Raw genomic sequence first — 25,063 nt, 5'->3', positions numbered from 1 at the left:
AACTCTGAATCCAACAAGGTTTGTGCTAGGTTCTTGAAACTTGACACAATAAAGAAGTTTCACGTTCTATCTCTATGTTTTGTTTCCTCTTGATGTAGCCCTAACAGTGACTGGCGAGAAACACTTTCATGGAAAGGGGTTGCCAGGCTTCCCAAATATATGAATCTCCAGAAATCTCAGCAAATATTTTTTCACCCAAACTGGATGATACTTTCAGGTAATGATCAGTACACTAAGGCGACTTGGTTCCCCAAATTTCGTTCTTCTATGTTGAAGCGTTCATTTCCAGAAACAGTTTGAATTTTAGGTTTCACTCTGTTTTCTCCTATATTGATAGATGTATTTGGAACTCTGAATCCAACAAGGTTTGTGCTAGGTTCTTGAAACTTGACACAATAAAGTAGTTTCACGTTCTATCTCTGTGTTTTGTTTCCTCTTGATGTAGCCCTAACAGTGACTGGCGAGAAACACTTTCATGGAATAGGATTGCCAGGCTTCCCAAATATATGAATCTCCAGAAATCTCAGGAAATATTTTTTCACCCAAACAGGATGATACTTTCAGGTAATGATCAGTACACTAAGGCGACTTGGTTCCCCAAATTTCGTTCTTCTATGTTGAAGCGTTCGTTTCCAGTAACAGTTTGAATTTTTAGGTTTCACTCTGTTTTCTCCTATATTGATAGATGTATTTGGAACTCTAAATCCAACACGGTTTGTGCTAGCTTCTTGAAACTTGACACAATAAAGTAGTTTCACGTTCTATCTCTATGTTTTGTTTCCTCTTGATGTAGCCCTAAGCAGTGACTGGCGAGAAACACTTTCATGGAAAGGGGTTGCCAGGCTTCCCAAAATTACGAATCTACAGAAATCTCAGCAAATATTTTTTCAACCAAACTGGGTGATACTTTCAGGTAATGATCAGTACACTAAGGCGACTTGGTTCCCCAAATTTCGTTCTTCTATGTTGAAGCGTTCGTTTCCAGTAACAGTTTGAATTTTTAGGTTTCACTCTGTTTTCTCCTATATTGATAGATGTATTTGGAACTCTGAATACAACAAGGTTTGTGGTAGGTTCTTGAAACTTGACACAATAAAGTAGTTTCACGTTCTATCTCTATGTTTTGTTTCCTCTTGATGTAGTCCTAACAGTGACTGGCGAGAAACACTTTCATTGAAAGGGGTTGCCAGGCTTCCCAAAATTACGAATCTCCAGAAATCTCAGCAAATATTTTTTCACCCAAACTGGATGATACTTTGAGGTAATGATCAGTACACTAAGGCGACTTGGTTCCCCAAATTTCGTTCTTCTATGTTGAAGCGTTTGTTTCCAGTAACAGTTTGAATTTTTAGGTTTCACTCTGTTTTCTCCTATATTAATGATGTATTTGGAACTCTAAATCCAACAGGGTTTGTGCTACCTTCTTTAAACTTGACACAATAAAGTAGTTTCACGTTCTATCTCTACGTTTTGTTTCCTCTTGACGTAGCCCTAAGCAGTGACTGGCGAGAAACACTTTCAAGCAAAGGGGTTGCCAGGCTTCCCAAAATTACGAATCTCCAGAAATCTCAGCAAATATTTTTTCACCCAAACAGGATGATACTTTCAGGTAATGATCAGTACACTAAGGCGACTTGGTTCCCCAAATTTCGTTCTTCTATGTTGAAGCGTTCGTTTCCAGTAACAGTTTGAATTTTAGGTTTCACGCTGTTTTCTCCTATATTGATAGATGTATTTGGAACTCTGAATCCAACAAGGTTTGTGCTAGGTTCTTGAAACTTGACAAAATAAAGAAGTTTCACGTTCTATCTCTATGTTTTTTTTCCTCTTGATGTAGCCCTAACAGTGACTGGCGAGAAACACTTTCATGGAAAGGGGTTGCCAGGCTTCCCAAATATATGAATCTCCAGAAATCTCAGGAAATATTTTTTCACCCAAACAGGGTGATACTTTCAGGTAATGATCAGTACATTAAGGCGACTTGGTTCCCCAAATGTCGTTCTTCTATGTTGAAGCGTTCGTTTCCAGTAACAGTTTGAATTTTTAGGTTTCACTCTGTTTTCTCCTATATTGATAGATGTATTTGGAACTTTAAATCCAACACGGTTTGTGCTAGCTTCTTGAAACTTGACACAATAAAGTAGTTTCGGTTCTATCTCTATGTTTTGTTTCCTCTTGATGTAGCCCTAACCAGTGACTGGCAAGAAACACTTTCATGGAAAGGGGTTGCCAGGCTTCCCAAATATATGAATCTCCAGAAATCTCAGCAAATATTTTTTCACCCAAACTGGATGATACTTTGAGGTAATGATCAGTACACTAAGGCGACTTGGTAACCCAAATGTCGTTCTTCCATGTTGAAGCGTTCGTTTCCAGTAACAGTTTGAATTTTTAGGTTTCACTCTGTTTTATCCTATATTGATAGATGTATTTGGAACTCTGAATACAACAAGGTTTGTGGTAGGTTCTTGAAACTTGACACAATAAAGTAGTTTCACGTTCTATCTCTATGTTTTGTTTCCTCTTGATGTAGCCCTAACAGTGACTGGCGAGAAACACTTTCATGGAAAGGGGTTGCCAGGCTTCCCAAAATTACGAATCTCCAGAAATCTCAGCAAATATTTTTTCACCCAAACTGGATGATACTTTCAGGTAATGATCAGTACACTAAGGCGACTTGGTTCCCCAAATTTCGTTCTTCTATGTTGAAGCGTTCGTTTCCAGTAACAGTTTGAATTTTAGGTTTCACTCTGTTTTCTCCTATATTGATAGATGTATTTGGAACTCTGAATCCAACAAGGTTTGTGCTAGGTTCTTGAAACTTGACAAAATAAAGTAGTTTCACATTCTATCTCTGTGTTTTGTTTCCTCTTGATGTAGCCCTAACAGTGACTGGCGAGAAACACTTTCATGGAATGGGATTGCCAGGCTTCCCAAATATATGAATCTCCAGAAATCTCAGGAAATATTTTTTCACCCAAACAGGATGATACTTTCAGGTAATGATCAGTACACTAAGGCGACTTGGTTCCCCAAATTTCGTTCTTCTATGTTGAAGCGTTCGTTTCCAGTAACAGTTTGAATTTTAGGTTTCACGCTGTTTTCTCCTATATTGATAGATGTATTTGGAACTCTGAATCCAACAAGGTTTGTGCTAGGTTCTTGAAACTTGACAAAATAAAGAAGTTTCACGTTCTATCTCTATGTTTTTTTTCCTCTTGATGTAGCCCTAACAGTGACTGGCGAGAAACACTTCCATGGAAAGGGGTTGCCAGGCTTCCCAAATATATGAATCTCCAGAAATCTCAGGAAATATTTTTTCACCCAAACAGGATGATACTTTCAGGTAATGATCAGTACATTAAGGCGACTTGGTTCCCCAAATTTCGTTCTTCTATGTTGAAGCGTTCGTTTCCAGTAACAGTTTGAATTTTTAGGTTTCACTCTGTTTTCTCCTATATTGATAGATGTATTTGGAACTCTAAATCCAACACGGTTTGTGCTAGCTTCTTGAAACTTGACACAATAAAGTAGTTTCATGTTCTATCTCTATGTTTTGTTTCCTCTTGATGTAGCCCTAACCAGTGACTGGCAAGAAACACTTTCATGGAAAGGGGTTGCCAGGCTTCCCAAATATATGAATCTCCAGAAATCTCAGCAAATATTTTTTCACCCAAACTGGATGATACTTTGAGGTAATGATCAGTACACTAAGGCGACTTGGTAACCCAAATGTCGTTCTTCCATGTTGAAGCGTTCGTTTCCAGTAACAGTTTGAATTTTTAGGTTTCACTCTGTTTTCTCCTATATTGATAGATGTATTTGGAACTCTGAATACAACAAGGTTTGTGGTAGGTTCTTGAAACTTGACACAATAAAGTAGTTTCACGTTCTATCTCTATGTTTTGTTTCCTCTTGATGTAGCCCTAACAGTGACTGGCGAGAAACACTTTCATGGAAAGGGGTTGCCAGGCTTCCCAAAATTACGAATCTCCAGAAATCTCAGCAAATATTTTTTCACCCAAACTGGATGATACTTTCAGGTAATGATCAGTACACTAAGGCGACTTGGTTCCCCAAATTTCGTTCTTCTATGTTGAAGCGTTCGTTTCCAGTAACAGTTTGAATTTTAGGTTTCACTCTGTTTTCTCCTATATTGATAGATGTATTTGGAACTCTGAATCCAACAAGGTTTGTGCTAGGTTCTTGAAACTTGACAAAATAAAGTAGTTTCACATTCTATCTCTGTGTTTTGTTTCCTCTTGATGTAGCCCTAACAGTGACTGGCGAGAAACACTTTCATGGAATGGGATTGCCAGGCTTCCCAAATATATGAATCTCCAGAAATCTCAGGAAATATTTTTTCACCCAAACAGGATGATACTTTCAGGTAATGATCAGTACACTAAGGCGACTTGGTTCCCCAAATTTCGTTCTTCTATGTTGAAGCGTTCGTTTCCAGTAACAGTTTGAATTTTTAGGTTTCACTCTGTTTTCTCCTATATTAATGATGTATTTGGAACTCTAAATCCAACAGGGTTTGTGCTACCTTCTTTAAACTTGACACAATAAAGTAGTTTCACGTTCTATCTCTATGTTTTGTTTCCTCTTGACGTAGCCCTAAGCAGTGACTGGCGAGAAACACTTTCAAGCAAAGGGGTTGCCAGGCTTCCCAAAATTACAAATCTCCAGAAATCTCAGCAAATATTTTTTCACCCAAACAGGATGATACTTTCAGGTAATGATCAGTACACTAAGGCGACTTGGTTCCCCAAATTTCGTTCTTCTATGTTGAAGCGTTCGTTTCCAGTAACAGTTTGAATTTTAGGTTTCACGCTGTTTTCTCCTATATTGATAGATGTATTTGGAACTCTGAATCCAACAAGGTTTGTGCTAGGTTCTTGAAACTTGACACAATAAAGAAGTTTCACGTTCTATCTCTATGTTTTTTTTCCTCTTGATGTAGCCCTAACAGTGACTGGCGAGTAACACTTTCATGGAAAGGGGTTGCCAGGCTTCCCAAAATTACGAATCTCCAGAAATCTCAGCAAATATTTTTTCACCCAAACTGGATGATACTTTGAGGTAATGATCAGTACACTAAGGCGACTTGGTTCCCCAAATGTCGTTCTTCTATGTTGAAGCGTTCGTTTCCAGTAACAGTTTGAATTTTTAGGTTTCACTCGGTTTTCTCCTATATTGATAGATGTATTTGGAACTCTAAATCCAACACGGTTTGTGCTAGCTTCTTGAAACTTGACACAATAAAGTTGTTTCACGTTCTATCTATATGTTTTGTTTCCTCTTGATATAGCCCTAACAGTGACTGGCGAGAAACACTTTCATGGAAAGGGGTTGCCAGGCTTCCCATATATACGAATCTCCAGAAATCTCAGGAAATATTTTTTCACCCACAAAGGATGATACTTTCAGGTAATGATCAGTACACTAAGGCGACTTGGTTCCCCAAATTTCGTTTTTCTATGTTAAAGCATTCGTTTCCAGTAACAGTTTGAATTTTTAGGTTTCACTCTGTTTTCTCCTATATTGATAGATGTATTTGGAACTCTAAATCCAACACGGTTTGTGCTAGCTTCTTGAAACTTGACACAATAAAGTAGTTTCACGTTCTATCTCTATGTTTTGTTTCCTCTTGATGTAGCCCTAAGCAGTGACTGGCGAGAAACACTTTCATGGAAAGGGGTGGCTTCCCAAAATTACGAATCTCCAGAAATCTCAGCAAATATTTTTTCACCCAAACAGGATGATACTTTCAGGTAATGATCAGTACACTAAGGCGACTTGGTTCCCCAAATTTCGTTCTTCTATGTTGAAGCGTTCTTTTCCAGTAACAGTTTGAATTTTTAGGTTTCACTCTGTTTTCTCCTATATTGATAGATGTATTTGGAACTCTAAATCCAACACGGTTTGTGCTAGCTTCTTGAAACTTGACACAATAAAGTAGTTTCACGTTCTATCTCTATGTTTTGTTTCCTCTTGATGTAGCCCTAAGCAGTGACTGGCGAGAAACACTTTCATGGAAAGGGGTGGCTTCCCAAAATTACGAATCTCCAGAAATCTCAGGAAATATTTTTTCACCCAAACTGGATGATACTTTCAGGTAATGATCAGTACACTAAGGCGACTTGGTTCCCCAAATTTCGTTCTTCTATGTTGAAGCGTTCGTTTCCAGTAACAGTTTGAATTTTTAGGTTTCACTCTGTTTTCTCCTATATTGATAGATGTATTTGGAACTCTAAATCCAACACCGTTTGTGCTAGCTTCTTGAAACTTGACACAATAAAGTAGTTTCACGTTTTATCTCTATGTTTTGTTTCCTCTTGATGTAGCCCTAAGCAGTGACTGGCGAGAAACACTTTCATGGAAAGGGGTGGCTTCCCAAAATTACGAATCTCCAGAAATCTCAGCAAATATTTTTTCACCCAAACTGGATGATACTTTCAGGTAATGATCAGTACACTAAGGCGACTTGGTTCCCCAAATTTCGTTCTTCTATGTTGAAGCGTTCGTTTCCAGTAACAGTTTGAATTTTAGGTTTCACTCTGTTTTCTCCTATATTGATAGATGTATTTGGAACTCTGAATCCAACAAGGTTTGTGCTAGGTTCTTGAAACTTGACACAATAAAGTAGTTTCACGTTCAATCTCTATGTTTTTTTTCCTCTTGATGTAGCCCTAACAGTGACTGGAGAGAAACACTTTCATGGAAAGGGGTGCCAGGCTTCCCAAATATATGAATCTCCAGAAATCTCAGGAAATATTTTTTCACCCTAACAGGATGATACTTTCAGGTAATGATCAGTACATTAAGGCGACTTGGTTCCCCAAATTTCGTTTTTCTATGTTAAAGCGTTCGTTTCCAGTAACAGTTTGAATTTTTAGGTTTCACTCTGTTTTCTCCTATATTGATAGATGTATTTGGAAGTCTAAATCCAACACGGTTTGTGCTAGCTTCTTGAAACTTGACACAATAAAGTAGTTTCACGTTCTATCTCTATGTTTTGTTTCCTCTTGATGTAGCCCTAAGCAGTGACTGGCGAGAAACACTTTCATGGAAAGGGGTTGCCAGGCTTCCCAAAATTACGAATCTCCAGAAATCTCAGCAAATATTTTTTCACCCAAACAGGATGATACTTTCAGGTAATGATCAGTACACTAAGGCGACTTGGTTCCCCAAATGTCGTTCTTCTATGTTGAAGCGTTCGTTTCCAGTAACAGTTTGAATTTTAGGTTTCACTCTGTTTTCTCCTATATTGATAGATGTATTTGGAACTCTAAATCCAACACGGTTTGTGCTTGCTTCTTGAAACTTGACACAATAAAGTAGTTTCACGTTCTCTCTCTATGTTTTGTTTCCTCTTGATGTAGCCCTAAGCAGTGACTGGCGAGGAACACTTTCATGGAAAGGGGTTGCCAGGCTTCCCAAAATTACGAATCTCCAGAAATCTCAGCAAATATTTTTTCACCCAAACTGGATGATACTTTGAGGTAATGATCAGTACACTAAGGCGACTTGGTTCCCCAAATGTCGTTCTTCTATGTTGAAGCGTTCGTTTCCAGTAACAGTTTGAATTTTTAGGTTTCACTCTGTTTTCTCCTATATTGATAGATGTATTTGGAACTCTAAATCCAACACGGTTTGTGCTAGCTTCTTGAAACTTGACACAATAAAGTTGTTTCACGTTCTATCTATATGTTTTGTTTCCTCTTGATGTAGCCCTAACAGTGACTGGCGAGAAACACTTTCATGGAAAGGGGTTGCCAGGCTTCCCATATATACGAATCTCCAGAAATCTCAGGAAATATTTTTTCACCCACACAGGATGATACTTTCAGGTAATGATCAGTACACTAAGGCGACTTGGTTCCCCAAATTTCGTTTTTCTATGTTAAAGCGTTCGTTTCCAGTAACAGTTTGAATTTTTAGGTTTCACTCTGTTTTCTCCTATATTGATAGATGTATTTGGAACTCTAAATCCAACACGGTTTGTGCTAGCTTCTTGAAACTTGACACAATAAAGTAGTGTCACGTTCTATCTCTATGTTTTGTTTCCTCTTGATGTAGCCCTAAGCAGTGACTGACGAGAAACACTTTCATGGAGAGGGGTGGCTTCCCAAAATTACGAATCTCCAGAAATCTCAGCAAATATTTTTTCACCCAAACAGGATGATACTTTCAGGTAATGATCAGTACACTAAGGCGACTTGGTTCCCCAAATTTCGTTATTCTATGTTGAAGCGTTCGTTTCCAGTAACAGTTTGAATTTTTAGGTTTCACTCTGTTTTCTCCTATATTGATAGATGTATTTGGAACTCTAAATCCAACACGGTTTGTGCTAGCTTCTTGAAACTTGACACAATAAAGTAGTTTCACATTCTATCTCTATGTTTTGTTTCCTCTTGATGTAGCCCTAAGCAGTGACTGGCGAGAAACACTTTCATGGAAAGGGGTGGCTTCCCAAAATTACGAATCTCCAGAAATCTCAGCAAATATTTTTTCACCCAAACTGGATGATACTTTCAGGGAATGATCAGTACACTAAGGCGACTTGGTTCCCCAAATGTCGTTCTTCTATGTTGAAGCGTTCGTTTCCAGTAACAGTTTGAATTTTTAGGTTTCACTCTGTTTTCTCCTATATTGATAGATGTATTTGGAACTCTAAATCCAACACGGTTTGTGCTAGCTTCTTGAAACTTGACACAATAAAGTAGTTTCACGTTCTATCTCTATGTTTTGTTTCCTCTTGATGTAGCCCTAACAGTGACTGGCGAGAAACACTTTCATGGAAAGGGGTTGCCAGGCTTCCCAAATATACGAATCTCCAGAAATCTCAGGAAATATTTTTTCACCCAAATAGGATGATACTTTCAGGTAATGATCAGTACACTAAGGCGACTTGGTTCCCGAAATTTCGTTTTTCTATGTTGAAGCGTTCGTTTCCAGTAACAGTTTGAATTTTTAGGTTTCACTCTGTTTTCTTCTATATTGATAGATGTATTTGGAACTCTAAATCCAACACGGTTTGTGCTAGCTTCTTGAAACTTGACACAATAAAGTAGTTTCACGTTCTATCTCTATGTTTTGTTTCCTCTTGATGTAGCCCTAAGCAGTGACTGGCGAGAAACACTTTCATGGAAAGGGGTTGCCAGGCTTCCCAAAATTACGAATCTCCAGAAATCTCAGCAAATATTTTTTCACCCAAACTGGATGATACTTTCAGGTAATGATCAGTACACTAAGGCGACTTGGTTCCACAAATTTCGTTCTTCTATGTTGAAGCGTTCGTTTCCAGTAACAGTTTGAATTTTAGGTTTCACTCTGTTTTCTCCTATATTGATAGATGTATTTGGAACTCTGAATACAACAAGGTTTGTGCTAGGTTCTTGAAACTTGACACAATAAACTAGTTTCACGTTCTATCTCTATGTTTTGTTTCCTCTTGATGTAGCCCTAACAGTGACTGGCGAGAAACACTTTCATGGAAAGGGGTTGCCAGGCTTCCCAAATATATGAATCTCCAGAAATCTCAGGAAATATTTTTTCACCCAAACAGGATGATACTTTCAGGAAATGATCAGTACACTAAGGCGACTTGGTTCCCCAAATTTCGTTTTTCTATGTTAAAGCGTTCGTTTCCAGTAACAGTTTGAATTTTTAGGTTTCACTCTGTTTTCTCCTATATTGATAGATGTATTTGGAACTCTAAATCCAACACGGTGTGTGCTAGCTTCTTGAAACTTGGCACAATAAAGTAGTTTCAAGTTCTATCTCTATGCTTTGTTTCCTCTTGATGTAGCCCTAAGCAGTGACTGGTGAGAAACACTTCCATGGAAAGGGGTTGCCAGGCTTCCCAAAATTACGAATCTCCAGAAATCTCAGCAAATATTTTTTCACCCAAACTGGATGATACTTTCAGGTAATGATCAGTACACTAAGGCGACTTGGTTCCCCAAATTTCGTTCTTCTATGTTGAAGCGTTCGTTTCCAGTAACAGTTTGAATTTTTAGGTTTCACTCTGTTTTCTCCTATATTGATAGATGTATTTGGAACTCTAAATCCAACAGGGTTTGTGCTACCTTCTTGAAACTTGACACAATAAAGTAGTTTCACGTTCTATCTCTATGTTTTTTTTCCTCTTGACGTAGCCCTAAGCAGTGACTGGCGAGAAACACTTTCATGGAAAGGGGTTGCCAGGCTCCCAAAATTACGAATCTCCAGAAATCTCAGCAAATATTTTTTCACCCAAACAGGATGATACTTTCAGGTAATGATCAGTACACTATGGCGACTTGGTTCCCTAAATTTCGTTCTTCTATGTTGAAGCGTTCGTTTCCAGTAACAGTTTGAATTTTAGGTTTCACTCTGTTTTCTCCTATATTGATAGATGTATTTGGAACTCTGAATCCAACAAGGTTTGTGCTAGGTTCTTGAAACTTGACACAATAAAGTAGTTTCACGTTCAATCTCTATGTTTTTTTTCCTCTTGATGTAGCCCTAACAGTGACTGGAGAGAAACACTTTCATGGAAAGGGGTGCCAGGCTTCCCAAATATATGAATCTCCAGAAATCTCAGGAAATATTTTTTCACCCTAACAGGATGATACTTTCAGGTAATGATCAGTACATTAAGGCGACTTGGTTCCCCAAATTTCGTTTTTCTATGTTAAAGCGTTCGTTTCCAGTAACAGTTTGAATTTTTAGGTTTCACTCTGTTTTCTCCTATATTGATAGATGTATTTGGAAGTCTAAATCCAACACGGTTTGTGCTAGCTTCTTGAAACTTGACACAATAAAGTAGTTTCACGTTCTATCTCTATGTTTTGTTTCCTCTTGATGTAGCCCTAAGCAGTGACTGGCGAGAAACACTTTCATGGAAAGGGGTTGCCAGGCTTCCCAAAATTACGAATCTCCAGAAATCTCAGCAAATATTTTTTCACCCAAACAGGATGATACTTTCAGGTAATGATCAGTACACTAAGGCGACTTGGTTCCCCAAATGTCGTTCTTCTATGTTGAAGCGTTCGTTTCCAGTAACAGTTTGAATTTTAGGTTTCACTCTGTTTTCTCCTATATTGATAGATGTATTTGGAACTCTAAATCCAACACGGTTTGTGCTTGCTTCTTGAAACTTGACACAATAAAGTAGTTTCACGTTCTCTCTCTATGTTTTGTTTCCTCTTGATGTAGCCCTAAGCAGTGACTGGCGAGGAACACTTTCATGGAAAGGGGTTGCCAGGCTTCCCAAAATTACGAATCTCCAGAAATCTCAGCAAATATTTTTTCACCCAAACTGGATGATACTTTGAGGTAATGATCAGTACACTAAGGCGACTTGGTTCCCCAAATGTCGTTCTTCTATGTTGAAGCGTTCGTTTCCAGTAACAGTTTGAATTTTTAGGTTTCACTCTGTTTTCTCCTATATTGATAGATGTATTTGGAACTCTAAATCCAACACGGTTTGTGCTAGCTTCTTGAAACTTGACACAATAAAGTTGTTTCACGTTCTATCTATATGTTTTGTTTCCTCTTGATGTAGCCCTAACAGTGACTGGCGAGAAACACTTTCATGGAAAGGGGTTGCCAGGCTTCCCATATATACGAAACTCCAGAAATCTCAGGAAATATTTTTTCACCCACACAGGATGATACTTTCAGGTAATGATCAGTACACTAAGGCGACTTGGTTCCCCAAATTTCGTTTTTCTATGTTAAAGCGTTCATTTCCAGTAACAGTTTGAATTTTTAGGTTTCACTCTGTTTTCTCCTATATTGATAGATGTATTTGGAACTCTAAATCCAACACGGTTTGTGCTAGCTTCTTGAAACTTGACACAATAAAGTAGTTTCACGTTCTATCTCTATGTTTTGTTTCCTCTTGATGTAGCCCTAAGCAGTGACTGACGAGAAACACTTTCATGGAGAGGGGTGGCTTCCCAAAATTACGAATCTCCAGAAATCTCAGCAAATATTTTTTCACCCAAACAGGATGATACTTTCAGGTAATGATCAGTACACTAAGGCGACTTGGTTCCCCAAATTTCGTTATTCTATGTTGAAGCGTTCGTTTCCAGTAACAGTTTGAATTTTTAGGTTTCACTCTGTTTTCTCCTATATTGATAGATGTATTTGGAACTCTAAATCCAACACGGTTTGTGCTAGCTTCTTGAAACTTGACACAATAAAGTAGTTTCACGTTCTATCTCTATGTTTTGTTTCCTCTTGATGTAGCCCTAAGCAGTGACTGGCGAGAAACACTTTCATGGAAAGGGGTGGCTTCCCAAAATTACGAATCTCCAGAAATCTCAGCAAATATTTTTTCACCCAAACTGGATGATACTTTCAGGGAATGATCAGTACACTAAGGCGACTTGGTTCCCCAAATGTCGTTCTTCTATGTTGAAGCGTTCGTTTCCAGTAACAGTTTGAATTTTTAGGTTTCACTCTGTTTTCTCCTATATTGATAGATGTATTTGGAACTCTAAATCCAACACGGTTTGTGCTAGCTTCTTGAAACTTGACACAATAAAGTAGTTTCACGTTCTATCTCTATGTTTTGTTTCCTCTTGATGTAGCCCTAACAGTGACTGGCGAGAAACACTTTCATGGAAAGGGGTTGCCAGGCTTCCCAAATATACGAATCTCCAGAAATCTCAGGAAATATTTTTTCACCCAAATAGGATGATACTTTCAGGTAATGATCAGTACACTAAGGCGACTTGGTTCCCGAAATTTCGTTTTTCTATGTTGAAGCGTTCGTTTCCAGTAACAGTTTGAATTTTTAGGTTTCACTCTGTTTTCTCCTATATTGATAGATGTATTTGGAACTCTAAATCCAACACGGTTTGTGCTAGCTTCTTGAAACTTGACACAATAAAGTAGTTTCACGTTCTATCTCTATGTTTTGTTTCCTCTTGATGTAGCCCTAAGCAGTGACTGGCGAGAAACACTTTCATGGAAAGGGGTTGCCAGGCTTCCCAAAATTACGAATCTCCAGAAATCTCAGCAAATATTTTTTCACCCAAACTGGATGATACTTTCAGGTAATGATCAGTACACTAAGGCGACTTGGTTCCACAAATTTCGTTCTGCTATGTTGAAGCGTTCGTTTCCAGTAACAGTTTGAATTTTTAGGTTTCACTCTGTTTTCTCCTTTATTGATAGATGTATTTGGAACTCTGAATCCAACACGGTTTGTGCTAGCTTCTTGAAACTTGACACAATAAAGTAGTTTCACGTTCTATCTCTATGTTTTGTTTCCTCTTGATGTAGCCCTAAGCAGTGACTGGCGAGAAACACTTTCATAGAATGGGGTGGCTTCCCAAAATTACGAATCTCCAGAAATCTCAGCAAATATTTTTTCACCCAAACTGGATGATACTTTCAGGTAATGATCAGTACACTAAGGCGACTTGGTTCCCCAAATTTCGTTCTTCTATGTTGAAGCGTTCGTTTCCAGTAACAGTTTGAATTTTAGGTTTCACTCTGTTTTCTCCTATTTTGATAGATGTATTTGGAACACTGAATGCAACAAGGTTTGTGCTAGGTTCTTGAAACTTGACACAATAAAGTAGTTTCACGTTCTATCTCTATGTTTTGTTTCCTCTTGATGTAGCCCTAACAGTGACTGGCGAGAAACACTTTCATGGAAAGGGGTTGCCAGGCTTCCAAAATATATGAATCTCCAGAAATCTCAGGAAATATTTTTTCACCCAAACAGGATGATACTTTCAGGTAATGATCAGTACACTAAGGCGACTTGGTTCCCCAAATTTCGTTATTCTATGTTGAAGCGTTCGTTTCCAGTAACAGTTTGAATTTTTAGGTTTCACTCTGTTTTCTCCTATATTGATAGATGTATTTGGAACTCTAAATCCAACACGGTTTGTGCTAGCTTCTTGAAACTTGACACAATAAAGTAGTTTCACGTTCTATCTCTATGTTTTGTTTCCTCTTGATGTAGCCCTAAGCAGTGACTGGCGAGAAACACTTTCATGGAAAGGGGTGGCGTCCCAAAATTACGAATCTCCAGAAATCTCAGCAAATATTTTTTCACCCAAACTAGAAGATACTTTCAGGTAATGATCAGTACACTAAGGCGACTTGGTTCCACAAATTTCGTTCTGCTATGTTGAAGCGTTCGTTTCCAGTAACAGTTTGAATTTTTAGGTTTCACTCTGTTTTCTCCTTTATTGATAGATGTATTTGGAACTCTGAATCCAACACGGTTTGTGCTAGCTTCTTGAAACTTGACACAATAAAGTAGTTTCACGTTCTATCTCTATGTTTTGTTTCCTCTTGATGTAGCCCTAAGCAGTGACTGGCGAGAAACACTTTCATGGAAAGGGGTTGCCAGGCTTCCCAAAATTACGAATCTCCAGAAATCTCAGCAAATATTTTTTCACCCAAACTGGATGATACTTTCAGGTAATGATCAGTACACTAAGGCGACTTGGTTCCCCAAATTTCGTTCTGCTATGTTGAAGCGTTCGTTTCCAGTAACAGTTTGAATTTTTAGGTTTCACTCTGTTTTCTCCTTTATTGATAGATGTATTTGGAACTCTGAATCCAACACGGTTTGTGCTAGCTTCTTGAAACTTGACACAATAAAGTAGTTTCACGTTCTATCTCTATGTTTTGTTTCCTCTTGATGTAGCCCTAAGCAGTGACTGGCGAGAAACACTTTCATAGAATGGGGTGGCTTCCCAAAATTACGAATCTCCAGAAATCTCAGCAAATATTTTTTCACCCAAACTGGATGATACTTTCAGGTAATGATCAGTACACTAAGGCGACTTGGTTCCCCAAATTTCGTTCTTCTATGTTGAAGCGTTCGTTTCCAGTAACAGTTTGAATTTTAGGTTTCACTCTGTTTTCTCCTATATTGATAGATGTATTTGGAACTCTGAATACAACAAGGTTTGTGCTAGGTTCTTGAAACTTGACACAATAAACTAGTTTCACGTTCTATCTCTATGTTTTGTTTCCTCTTGATGTAGCCCTAACAGTGACTGGCGAGAAACACTTTCATGGAAAGGGGTTGCCAGGCTTCCCAAATATATGAATCTCCAGAAATCTCAGGAAATATTTTTTCACCCAAACAGGATGATACTTTCAGGAAATGATCAGTACACTAAGGCGACTTGGTTCCCCAAATTTCGTTTTTCTATGTTAAAGCGTTCGTTTCCAGTAACAGTTTGAATTTTTAGGTTTCACTCTGTTTTCTCCTATATTGATAGATGTATTTGGAACTCTGAATCCAACAAGGTTTGTGCTAGGTTCTTGAAACTTGACACAATAAAGTAGTTTCACGTTCAATCTCTATGTTTTTTTTCCTCTTGATGTAGCCCTAACAGTGACTGGAGAGAAACACTTTCATGGAAAGGGGTGCCAGGCTTCCCAAATATATGAATCTCCAGAAATCTCAGGAAATATTTTTTCACCCTAACAGGATGATACTTTCAGGTAATGATCAGTACATTAAGGCGACTTGGTTCCCCAAATTTCGTTTTTCTATGTTAAAGCGTTCGTTTCCAGTAACAGTTTGAATTTTTAGGTTTCACTCTGTTTTCTCCTATATTGATAGATGTATTTGGAAGTCTAAATCCAACACGGTTTGTGCTAGCTTCTTGAAACTTGACACAATAAAGTAGTTTCACGTTCTATCTCTATGTTTTGTTTCCTCTTGATGTAGCCCTAAGCAGTGACTGGCGAGAAACACTTTCATGGAAAGGGGTTGCCAGGCTTCCCAAAATTACGAATCTCCAGAAATCTCAGCAAATATTTTTTCACCCAAATAGGATGATACTTTCAGGTAATGATCAGTACACTAAGGCGACTTGGTTCCCCAAATGTCGTTCTTCTATGTTGAAGCGTTCGTTTCCAGTAACAGTTTGAATTTTAGGTTTCACTCTGTTTTCTCCTATATTGATAGATGTATTTGGAACTCTGAATCCAACAAGGTTTGTGCTAGGTTCTTGAAACTTGACACAATAAATTAGTATCACGTTCTATCTCTATGTTTTGTTTCCTCTTGATGTAGCCCTAACAGTGACCGGCGAGAAACACTTTCATGAAAAGGGGTTGCCAGGCTTCCCAAATATATGAATCTAGAGAAATCTCAGGAAATATTTTTTCACCCAAACAGGATGATACTTTCAGGTAATGATCAGTACACTAAGGCGACTTGGTTCCCCAAATGTCGTTCTTCTATGTTGAAGCGTTCGTTTCCAGTAACAGTTTGAATTTTTAGGTTTCACTCTGTTTTCTCCTATATTGATAGATGTATTTGGAACTCTAAATCCAACACGGTTTGTGCTTGCTTCTTGAAACTTGACACAATAAAGTAGTTTCACGTTCTATCTCTATGTTTTGTTTCCTCTTGATGTAGCCCTAAGCAGTGACTGGCGAGGAACACTTTCATGGAAAGGGGTTGCCAGGCTTCCCAAAATTACGAATCTCCAGAAATCTCAGGAAATATTTTTTCACCCAAACTGGATGATACTTTGAGGTAATGATCAGTACACTAAGGCGACTTGGTTCCCCAAATGTCGTTCTTCTATGTTGAAGCGTTCGTTTCCAGTAACAGTTTGAATTTTTAGGTTTCACTCTGTTTTCTCCTATATTGATAAATGTATTTGGAACTCTAAATCCAACACGGTTTGTGCTAGCTTCTTGAAACTTGACACAATAAAGTTGTTTCACGTTCTATCTATATGTTTTGTTTCCTCTTGATGTAGCCCTAACAGTGACTGGCGAGAAACACTTTCATGGAAAGGGGTTGCCAGGCTTCCCAAATATATGAATCTCCAGAAATCTCAGGAAATATTTTTTCACCCAAACAGGATGATACTTTCAGGTAATGATCAGTACACTAAGGCGACTTGGTTCCCCAAATGTCGTTCTTCTATGTTGAAGCGTTCGTTTCCAGTAACAGTTTGAATTTTTAGGTTTCACTCTGTTTTCTCCTATATTGATAGATGTATTTGGAACTCTAAATCCAACACGGTTTGTGCTTGCTTCTTGAAACTTGACACAATAAAGTAGTTTCACGTTCTATCTCTATGTTTTGTTTCCTCTTGATGTAGCCCTAAGCAGTGACTGGCGAGGAACACTTTCATGGAAAGGGGTTGCCAGGCTTCCCAAAATTACGAATCTCCAGAAATCTCAGCAAATATTTTTTCACCCAAACTGGATGATACTTTGAGGTAATGATCAGTACACTAAGGCGACTTGGTTCCCCAAATGTCGTTCTTCTATGTTGAAGCGTTCGTTTCCAGTAACAGTTTGAATTTTTAGGTTTCACTCTGTTTTCTCCTATATTGATAAATGTATTTGGAACTCTAAATCCAACACGGTTTGTGCTAGCTTCTTGAAACTTGACACAATAAAGTTGTTTCACGTTCTATCTATATGTTTTGTTTCCTCTTGATGTAGCCCTAACAGTGACTGGCGAGAAACACTTTCATGGAAAGGGGTTGCCAGGCTTCCCAAATATATGAATCTCCAGAAATCTCAGGAAATATTTTTTCACCCAAACAGGATGATACTTTCAGGAAATGATCAGTACACTAAGGCGACTTGGTTCCCCAAATTTCGTTTTTCTATGTTAAAGCGTTCGTTTCCAGTAACAGTTTGAATTTTTAGGTTTCACTCTGTTTTCTCCTATATTGATAGATGTATTTGGAACTCTAAATCCAACACCGTTTGTGCTAGCTTCTTGAAACTTGACACAATAAAGTAGTTTCACGTTTTATCTCTATGTTTTGTTTCCTCTTGATGTAGCCCTAAGCAGTGACTGGCGAGAAACACTTTCATGGAAAGGGGTGGCTTCCCAAAATTACGAATCTCCAGAAATCTCAGCAAATATTTTTTCACCCAAACTGGATGATACTTTCAGTTAATGATCAGTACACTAAGGCGACTTGGTTCCCCAAATTTCGTTCTTCTATGTTGAAGCGTTCGTTTCCAGTAACAGTTTGAATTTTAGGTTTCACTCTGTTTTCTCCTATATTGATAGATGTATTTGGAACTCTGAATACAACAAGGTTTGTGCTAGGTTCTTGAAACTTGACACAATAAACTAGTTTCACGTTCTATCTCTATGTTTTGTTTCCTCTTGATGTAGCCCTAACAGTGACTGGCGAGAAACACTTTCATGGAAAGGGGTTGCCAGGCTTCCCAAATATATGAATCTCCAGAAATCTCAGGAAATATTTTTTCACCCAAACAGGATGATACTTTCAGGAAATGATCAGTACACTAAGGCGACTTGGTTCCCCAAATTTCGTTTTTCTATGTTAAAGCGTTCGTTTCCAGTAACAGTTTGAATTTTTAGGTTTCACTCTGTTTTCTCCTATATTGATAGATGTATTTGGAACTCTAAATCCAACACGGTGTGTGCTAGCTTCTTGAAACTTGGCACAATAAAGTAGTTTCAAGTTCTATCTCTATGCTTTGTTTCCTCTTGATGTAGCCCTAAGCAGTGACTGGTGAGAAACACTTCCATGGAAAGGGGTTGCCAGGCTTCCCAAAATTACGAATCTCCAGAAATCTCAGCAAATATTTTTTCACCCAAACTGGATGATACTTTCAGGTAATGATCAGTACACTAAGGCGACTTGGTTCCCCAAATTTCGTTCTTCTATGTTGAAGCGTTCGTTTCCAGTAACAGTTTGAATTTTTAGGTTTCACTCTGTTTTCTCCTATATTGATAGATGTATTTGGAACTCTAAATCCAACACGGTTTGTGCTAGCTTCTTGAAACTTGACACAATAAAGTAGTTTCACGTTCTATCTCTATGTTTTGTTTCCTCTTGACGTAGCCCTAAGCAGTGACTGGCGAGAAACACTTTCATGGAAAGGGGTTGCCAGGCTCCCAAAATTACGAATCTCCAGAAATCTCAGCAAATATTTTTTCACCCAAACAGGATGATACTTTCAGGTAATGATCAGTACATTATGGCGACTTGGTTCCCTAAATTTCGTTCTTCTATGTTGAAGCGTTCGTTTCCAGTAACAGTTTGAATTTTAGGTTTCACTCTGTTTTCTCCTATATTGATAGATGTATTTGGAACTCTGAATCCAACAAGGTTTGTGCTAGGTTCTTGAAACTTGACACAATAAAGTAGTTTCACGTTCAATCTCTATGTTTTTTTTCCTCTTGATGTAGCCCTAACAGTGACTGGAGAGAAACACTTTCATGGAAAGGGGTGCCAGGCTTCCCAAATATATGAATCTCCAGAAATCTCAGGAAATATTTTTTCACCCTAACAGGATGATACTTTCAGGTAATGATCAGTACATTAAGGCGACTTGGTTCCCCAAATTTCGTTTTTCTATGTTAAAGCGTTCGTTTCCAGTAACAGTTTGAATTTTTAGGTTTCACTCTGTTTTCTCCTATATTGATAGATGTATTTGGAAGTCTAAATCCAACACGGTTTGTGCTAGCTTCTTGAAACTTGACACAATAAAGTAGTTTCACGTTCTATCTCTATGTTTTGTTTCCTCTTGATGTAGCCCTAAGCAGTGACTGGCGAGAAACACTTTCATGGAAAGGGGTTGCCAGGCTTCCCAAAATTACGAATCTCCAGAAATCTCAGCAAATATTTTTTCACCCAAATAGGATGATACTTTCAGGTAATGATCAGTACACTAAGGCGACTTGGTTCCCCAAATGTCGTTCTTCTATGTTGAAGCGTTCGTTTCCAGTAACAGTTTGAATTTTAGGTTTCACTCTGTTTTCTCCTATATTGATAGATGTATTTGGAACTCTGAATCCAACAAGGTTTGTGCTAGGTTCTTGAAACTTGACACAATAAATTAGTATCACGTTCTATCTCTATGTTTTGTTTCCTCTTGATGTAGCCCTAACAGTGACCGGCGAGAAACACTTTCATGAAAAGGGGTTGCCAGGCTTCCCAAATATATGAATCTAGAGAAATCTCAGGAAATATTTTTTCACCCAAACAGGATGATACTTTCAGGTAATGATCAGTACACTAAGGCGACTTGGTTCCCCAAATGTCGTTCTTCTATGTTGAAGCGTTCGTTTCCAGTAACAGTTTGAATTTTTAGGTTTCACTCTGTTTTCTCCTATATTGATAGATGTATTTGGAACTCTAAATCCAACACGGTTTGTGCTTGCTTCTTGAAACTTGACACAATAAAGTAGTTTCACGTTCTATCTCTATGTTTTGTTTCCTCTTGATGTAGCCCTAAGCAGTGACTGGCGAGGAACACTTTCATGGAAAGGGGTTGCCAGGCTTCCCAAAATTACGAATCTCCAGAAATCTCAGGAAATATTTTTTCACCCAAACTGGATGATACTTTGAGGTAATGATCAGTACACTAAGGCGACTTGGTTCCCCAAATGTCGTTCTTCTATGTTGAAGCGTTCGTTTCCAGTAACAGTTTGAATTTTTAGGTTTCACTCTGTTTTCTCCTATATTGATAAATGTATTTGGAACTCTAAATCCAACACGGTTTGTGCTAGCTTCTTGAAATTTGACACAATAAAGTTGTTTCACGTTCTATCTATATGTTTTGTTTCCTCTTGATGTAGCCCTAACAGTGACTGGCGAGAAACACTTTCATGGAAAGGGGTTGCCAGGCTTCCCATATATACGAATCTCCAGAAATCTCAGGAAATATTTTTTCACCCACACAGGATGATACTTTCAGGTAATGATCAGTACACTAAGGCGACTTGGTTCCCCAAATTTCGTTTTTCTATGTTAAAGCGTTCGTTTCCAGTAACAGTTTGAATTTTTAGGTTTCACTCTGTTTTCTCCTATATTGATAGATGTATTTGGAACTCTAAATCCAACACTGTTTGTGCTAGCTTCTTGAAACTTGACACAATAAAGTAGTTTCACGTTCTATCTCTATGTTTTGTTTCCTCTTGATGTAGCCCTAAGCAGTGACTGGCGAGAAACACTTTCATGGAAAGGGGTGGCTTCCCAAAATTACGAATCTCCAGAAATCTCAGCAAATATTTTTTCACCCAAACAGGATGATACTTTCAGGTAATGATCAGTACACTAAGGCGAATTGGTTCCCCAAATTTCGTTATTCTATGTTGAAGCGTTCGTTTCCAGTAACAGTTTGAATTTTTAGGTTTCACTCTGTTTTCTCCTATATTGATAGATGTATTTGGAACTCTAAATCCAACACGGTTTGTGCTAGCTTCTTGAAACTTGACACAATAAAGTAGTTTCACGTTCTATCTCTATGTTTTGTTTCCTCTTGATGTAGCCCTAAGCAGTGACTGGCGAGAAACACTTTCATGGAAAGGGGTGGCTTCCCAAAATTACGAATCTCCAGAAATCTCAGCAAATATTTTTTCACCCAAACTGGAAGATACTTTCAGGTAATGATCAGTACACTAAGGCGACTTGGTTCCCCAAATTTCGTTCTTCTATGTTGAAACGTTCGTTTCCAGTAACAGTTTGAATTTTAGGTTTCACTCTGTTTTCTCCTATATTGATAGATGTATTTGGAACTCTGAATCCAACAAGGTTTGTGCTAGGTTCTTGAAACTTGACACAATAAAGTAGTTTCACGTTCTATCTCTATGTTTTGTTTCCTCTTGATGTAGCCCTAAGCAGTGACTGGCGAGAAACACTTTCATGGAAAGGGGTTGCCAGGCTTCCCAAAATTACGAATCTCCAGAAATCTCAGCAAATATTTTTTCACCCAAACTGGATGATACTTTCAGGTAATGATCAGTACACTAAGGCGACTTGGTTCCACAAATTTCGTTCTGCTATGTTGAAGCGTTCGTTTCCAGTAACAGTTTGAATTTTTAGGTTTCACTCTGTTTTCTCCTTTATTGATAGATGTATTTGGAACTCTGAATCCAACACGGTTTGTGCTAGCTTCTTGAAACTTGACACAATAAAGTAGTTTCACGTTCTATCTCTATGTTTTGTTTCCTCTTGATGTAGCCCTAAGCAGTGACTGGCGAGAAACACTTTCATAGAATGGGGTGGCTTCCCAAAATTACGAATCTCCAGAAATCTCAGCAAATATTTTTTCACCCAAACTGGATGATACTTTCAGGTAATGATCAGTACACTAAGGCGACTTGGTTCCCCAAATTTCGTTCTTCTATGTTGAAGCGTTCGTTTCCAGTAACAGTTTGAATTTTAGGTTTCACTCTGTTTTCTCCTATATTGATAGATGTATTTGGAACTCTGAATACAACAAGGTTTGTGCTAGGTTCTTGAAACTTGACACAATAAACTAGTTTCACGTTCTATCTCTATGTTTTGTTTCCTCTTGATGTAGCCCTAACAGTGACTGGCGAGAAACACTTTCATGGAAAGGGGTTGCCAGGCTTCCCAAATATATGAATCTCCAGAAATCTCAGGAAATATTTTTTCACCCAAACAGGATGATACTTTCAGGAAATGATCAGTACACTAAGGCGACTTGGTTCCCCAAATTTCGTTTTTCTATGTTAAAGCGTTCGTTTCCAGTAACAGTTTGAATTTTTAGGTTTCACTCTGTTTTCTCCTATATTGATAGATGTATTTGGAACTCTAAATCCAACACGGTGTGTGCTAGCTTCTTGAAACTTGGCACAATAAAGTAGTTTCAAGTTCTATCTCTATGCTTTGTTTCCTCTTGATGTAGCCCTAAGCAGTGACTGGTGAGAAACACTTCCATGGAAAGGGGTTGCCAGGCTTCCCAAAATTACGAATCTCCAGAAATCTCAGCAAATATTTTTTCACCCAAACTGGATGATACTTTCAGGTAATGATCAGTACACTAAGGCGACTTGGTTCCCCAAATTTCGTTCTTCTATGTTGAAGCGTTCGTTTCCAGTAACAGTTTGAATTTTTAGGTTTCACTCTGTTTTCTCCTATATTGATAGATGTATTTGGAACTCTAAATCCAACACGGTTTGTGCTAGCTTCTTGAAACTTGACACAATAAAGTAGTTTCACGTTCTATCTCTATGTTTTGTTTCCTCTTGACGTAGCCCTAAGCAGTGACTGGCGAGAAACACTTTCATGGAAAGGGGTTGCCAGGCTCCCAAAATTACGAATCTCCAGAAATCTCAGCAAATATTTTTTCACCCAAACAGGATGATACTTTCAGGTAATGATCAGTACATTATGGCGACTTGGTTCCCTAAATTTCGTTCTTCTATGTTGAAGCGTTCGTTTCCAGTAACAGTTTGAATTTTAGGTTTCACTCTGTTTTCTCCTATATTGATAGATGTATTTGGAACTCTGAATCCAACAAGGTTTGTGCTAGGTTCTTGAAACTTGACACAATAAAGTAGTTTCACGTTCAATCTCTATGTTTTTTTTCCTCTTGATGTAGCCCTAACAGTGACTGGAGAGAAACACTTTCATGGAAAGGGGTGCCAGGCTTCCCAAATATATGAATCTCCAGAAATCTCAGGAAATATTTTTTCACCCTAACAGGATGATACTTTCAGGTAATGATCAGTACATTAAGGCGACTTGGTTCCCCAAATTTCGTTTTTCTATGTTAAAGCGTTCGTTTCCAGTAACAGTTTGAATTTTTAGGTTTCACTCTGTTTTCTCCTATATTGATAGATGTATTTGGAAGTCTAAATCCAACACGGTTTGTGCTAGCTTCTTGAAACTTGACACAATAAAGTAGTTTCACGTTCTATCTCTATGTTTTGTTTCCTCTTGATGTAGCCCTAAGCAGTGACTGGCGAGAAACACTTTCATGGAAAGGGGTTGCCAGGCTTCCCAAAATTACGAATCTCCAGAAATCTCAGCAAATATTTTTTCACCCAAATAGGATGATACTTTCAGGTAATGATCAGTACACTAAGGCGACTTGGTTCCCCAAATGTCGTTCTTCTATGTTGAAGCGTTCGTTTCCAGTAACAGTTTGAATTTTAGGTTTCACTCTGTTTTCTCCTATATTGATAGATGTATTTGGAACTCTGAATCCAACAAGGTTTGTGCTAGGTTCTTGAAACTTGACACAATAAATTAGTATCACGTTCTATCTCTATGTTTTGTTTCCTCTTGATGTAGCCCTAACAGTGACCGGCGAGAAACACTTTCATGAAAAGGGGTTGCCAGGCTTCCCAAATATATGAATCTAGAGAAATCTCAGGAAATATTTTTTCACCCAAACAGGATGATACTTTCAGGTAATGATCAGTACACTAAGGCGACTTGGTTCCCCAAATGTCGTTCTTCTATGTTGAAGCGTTCGTTTCCAGTAACAGTTTGAATTTTTAGGTTTCACTCTGTTTTCTCCTATATTGATAGATGTATTTGGAACTCTAAATCCAACACGGTTTGTGCTTGCTTCTTGAAACTTGACACAATAAAGTAGTTTCACGTTCTATCTCTATGTTTTGTTTCCTCTTGATGTAGCCCTAAGCAGTGACTGGCGAGGAACACTTTCATGGAAAGGGGTTGCCAGGCTTCCCAAAATTACGAATCTCCAGAAATCTCAGGAAATATTTTTTCACCCAAACTGGATGATACTTTGAGGTAATGATCAGTACACTAAGGCGACTTGGTTCCCCAAATGTCGTTCTTCTATGTTGAAGCGTTCGTTTCCAGTAACAGTTTGAATTTTTAGGTTTCACTCTGTTTTCTCCTATATTGATAAATGTATTTGGAACTCTAAATCCAACACGGTTTGTGCTAGCTTCTTGAAACTTGACACAATAAAGTTGTTTCACATTCTATCTATATGTTTTGTTTCCTCTTGATGTAGCCCTAACAGTGACTGGCGAGAAACACTTTCATGGAAAGGGGTTGCCAGGCTTCCCATATATACGAATCTCCAGAAATCTCAGGAAATATTTTTTCACCCACACAGGATGATACTTTCAGGTAATGATCAGTACACTAAGGCGACTTGGTTCCCCAAATTTCGTTTTTCTATGTTAAAGCGTTCGTTTCCAGTAACAGTTTGAATTTTTAGGTTTCACTCTGTTTTCTCCTATATTGATAGATGTATTTGGAACTCTAAATCCAACACTGTTTGTGCTAGCTTCTTGAAACTTGACACAATAAAGTAGTTTCACGTTCTA

The sequence above is a fragment of the Spermophilus citellus genome, assembly GCF_964194105.1.
Source record: "Spermophilus citellus genome assembly, chromosome: 7".
In the NCBI taxonomy this organism is placed as follows: Eukaryota; Metazoa; Chordata; class Mammalia; order Rodentia; family Sciuridae; genus Spermophilus; species Spermophilus citellus.
Note: the sequence above shows the minus strand (reverse complement) of the source record.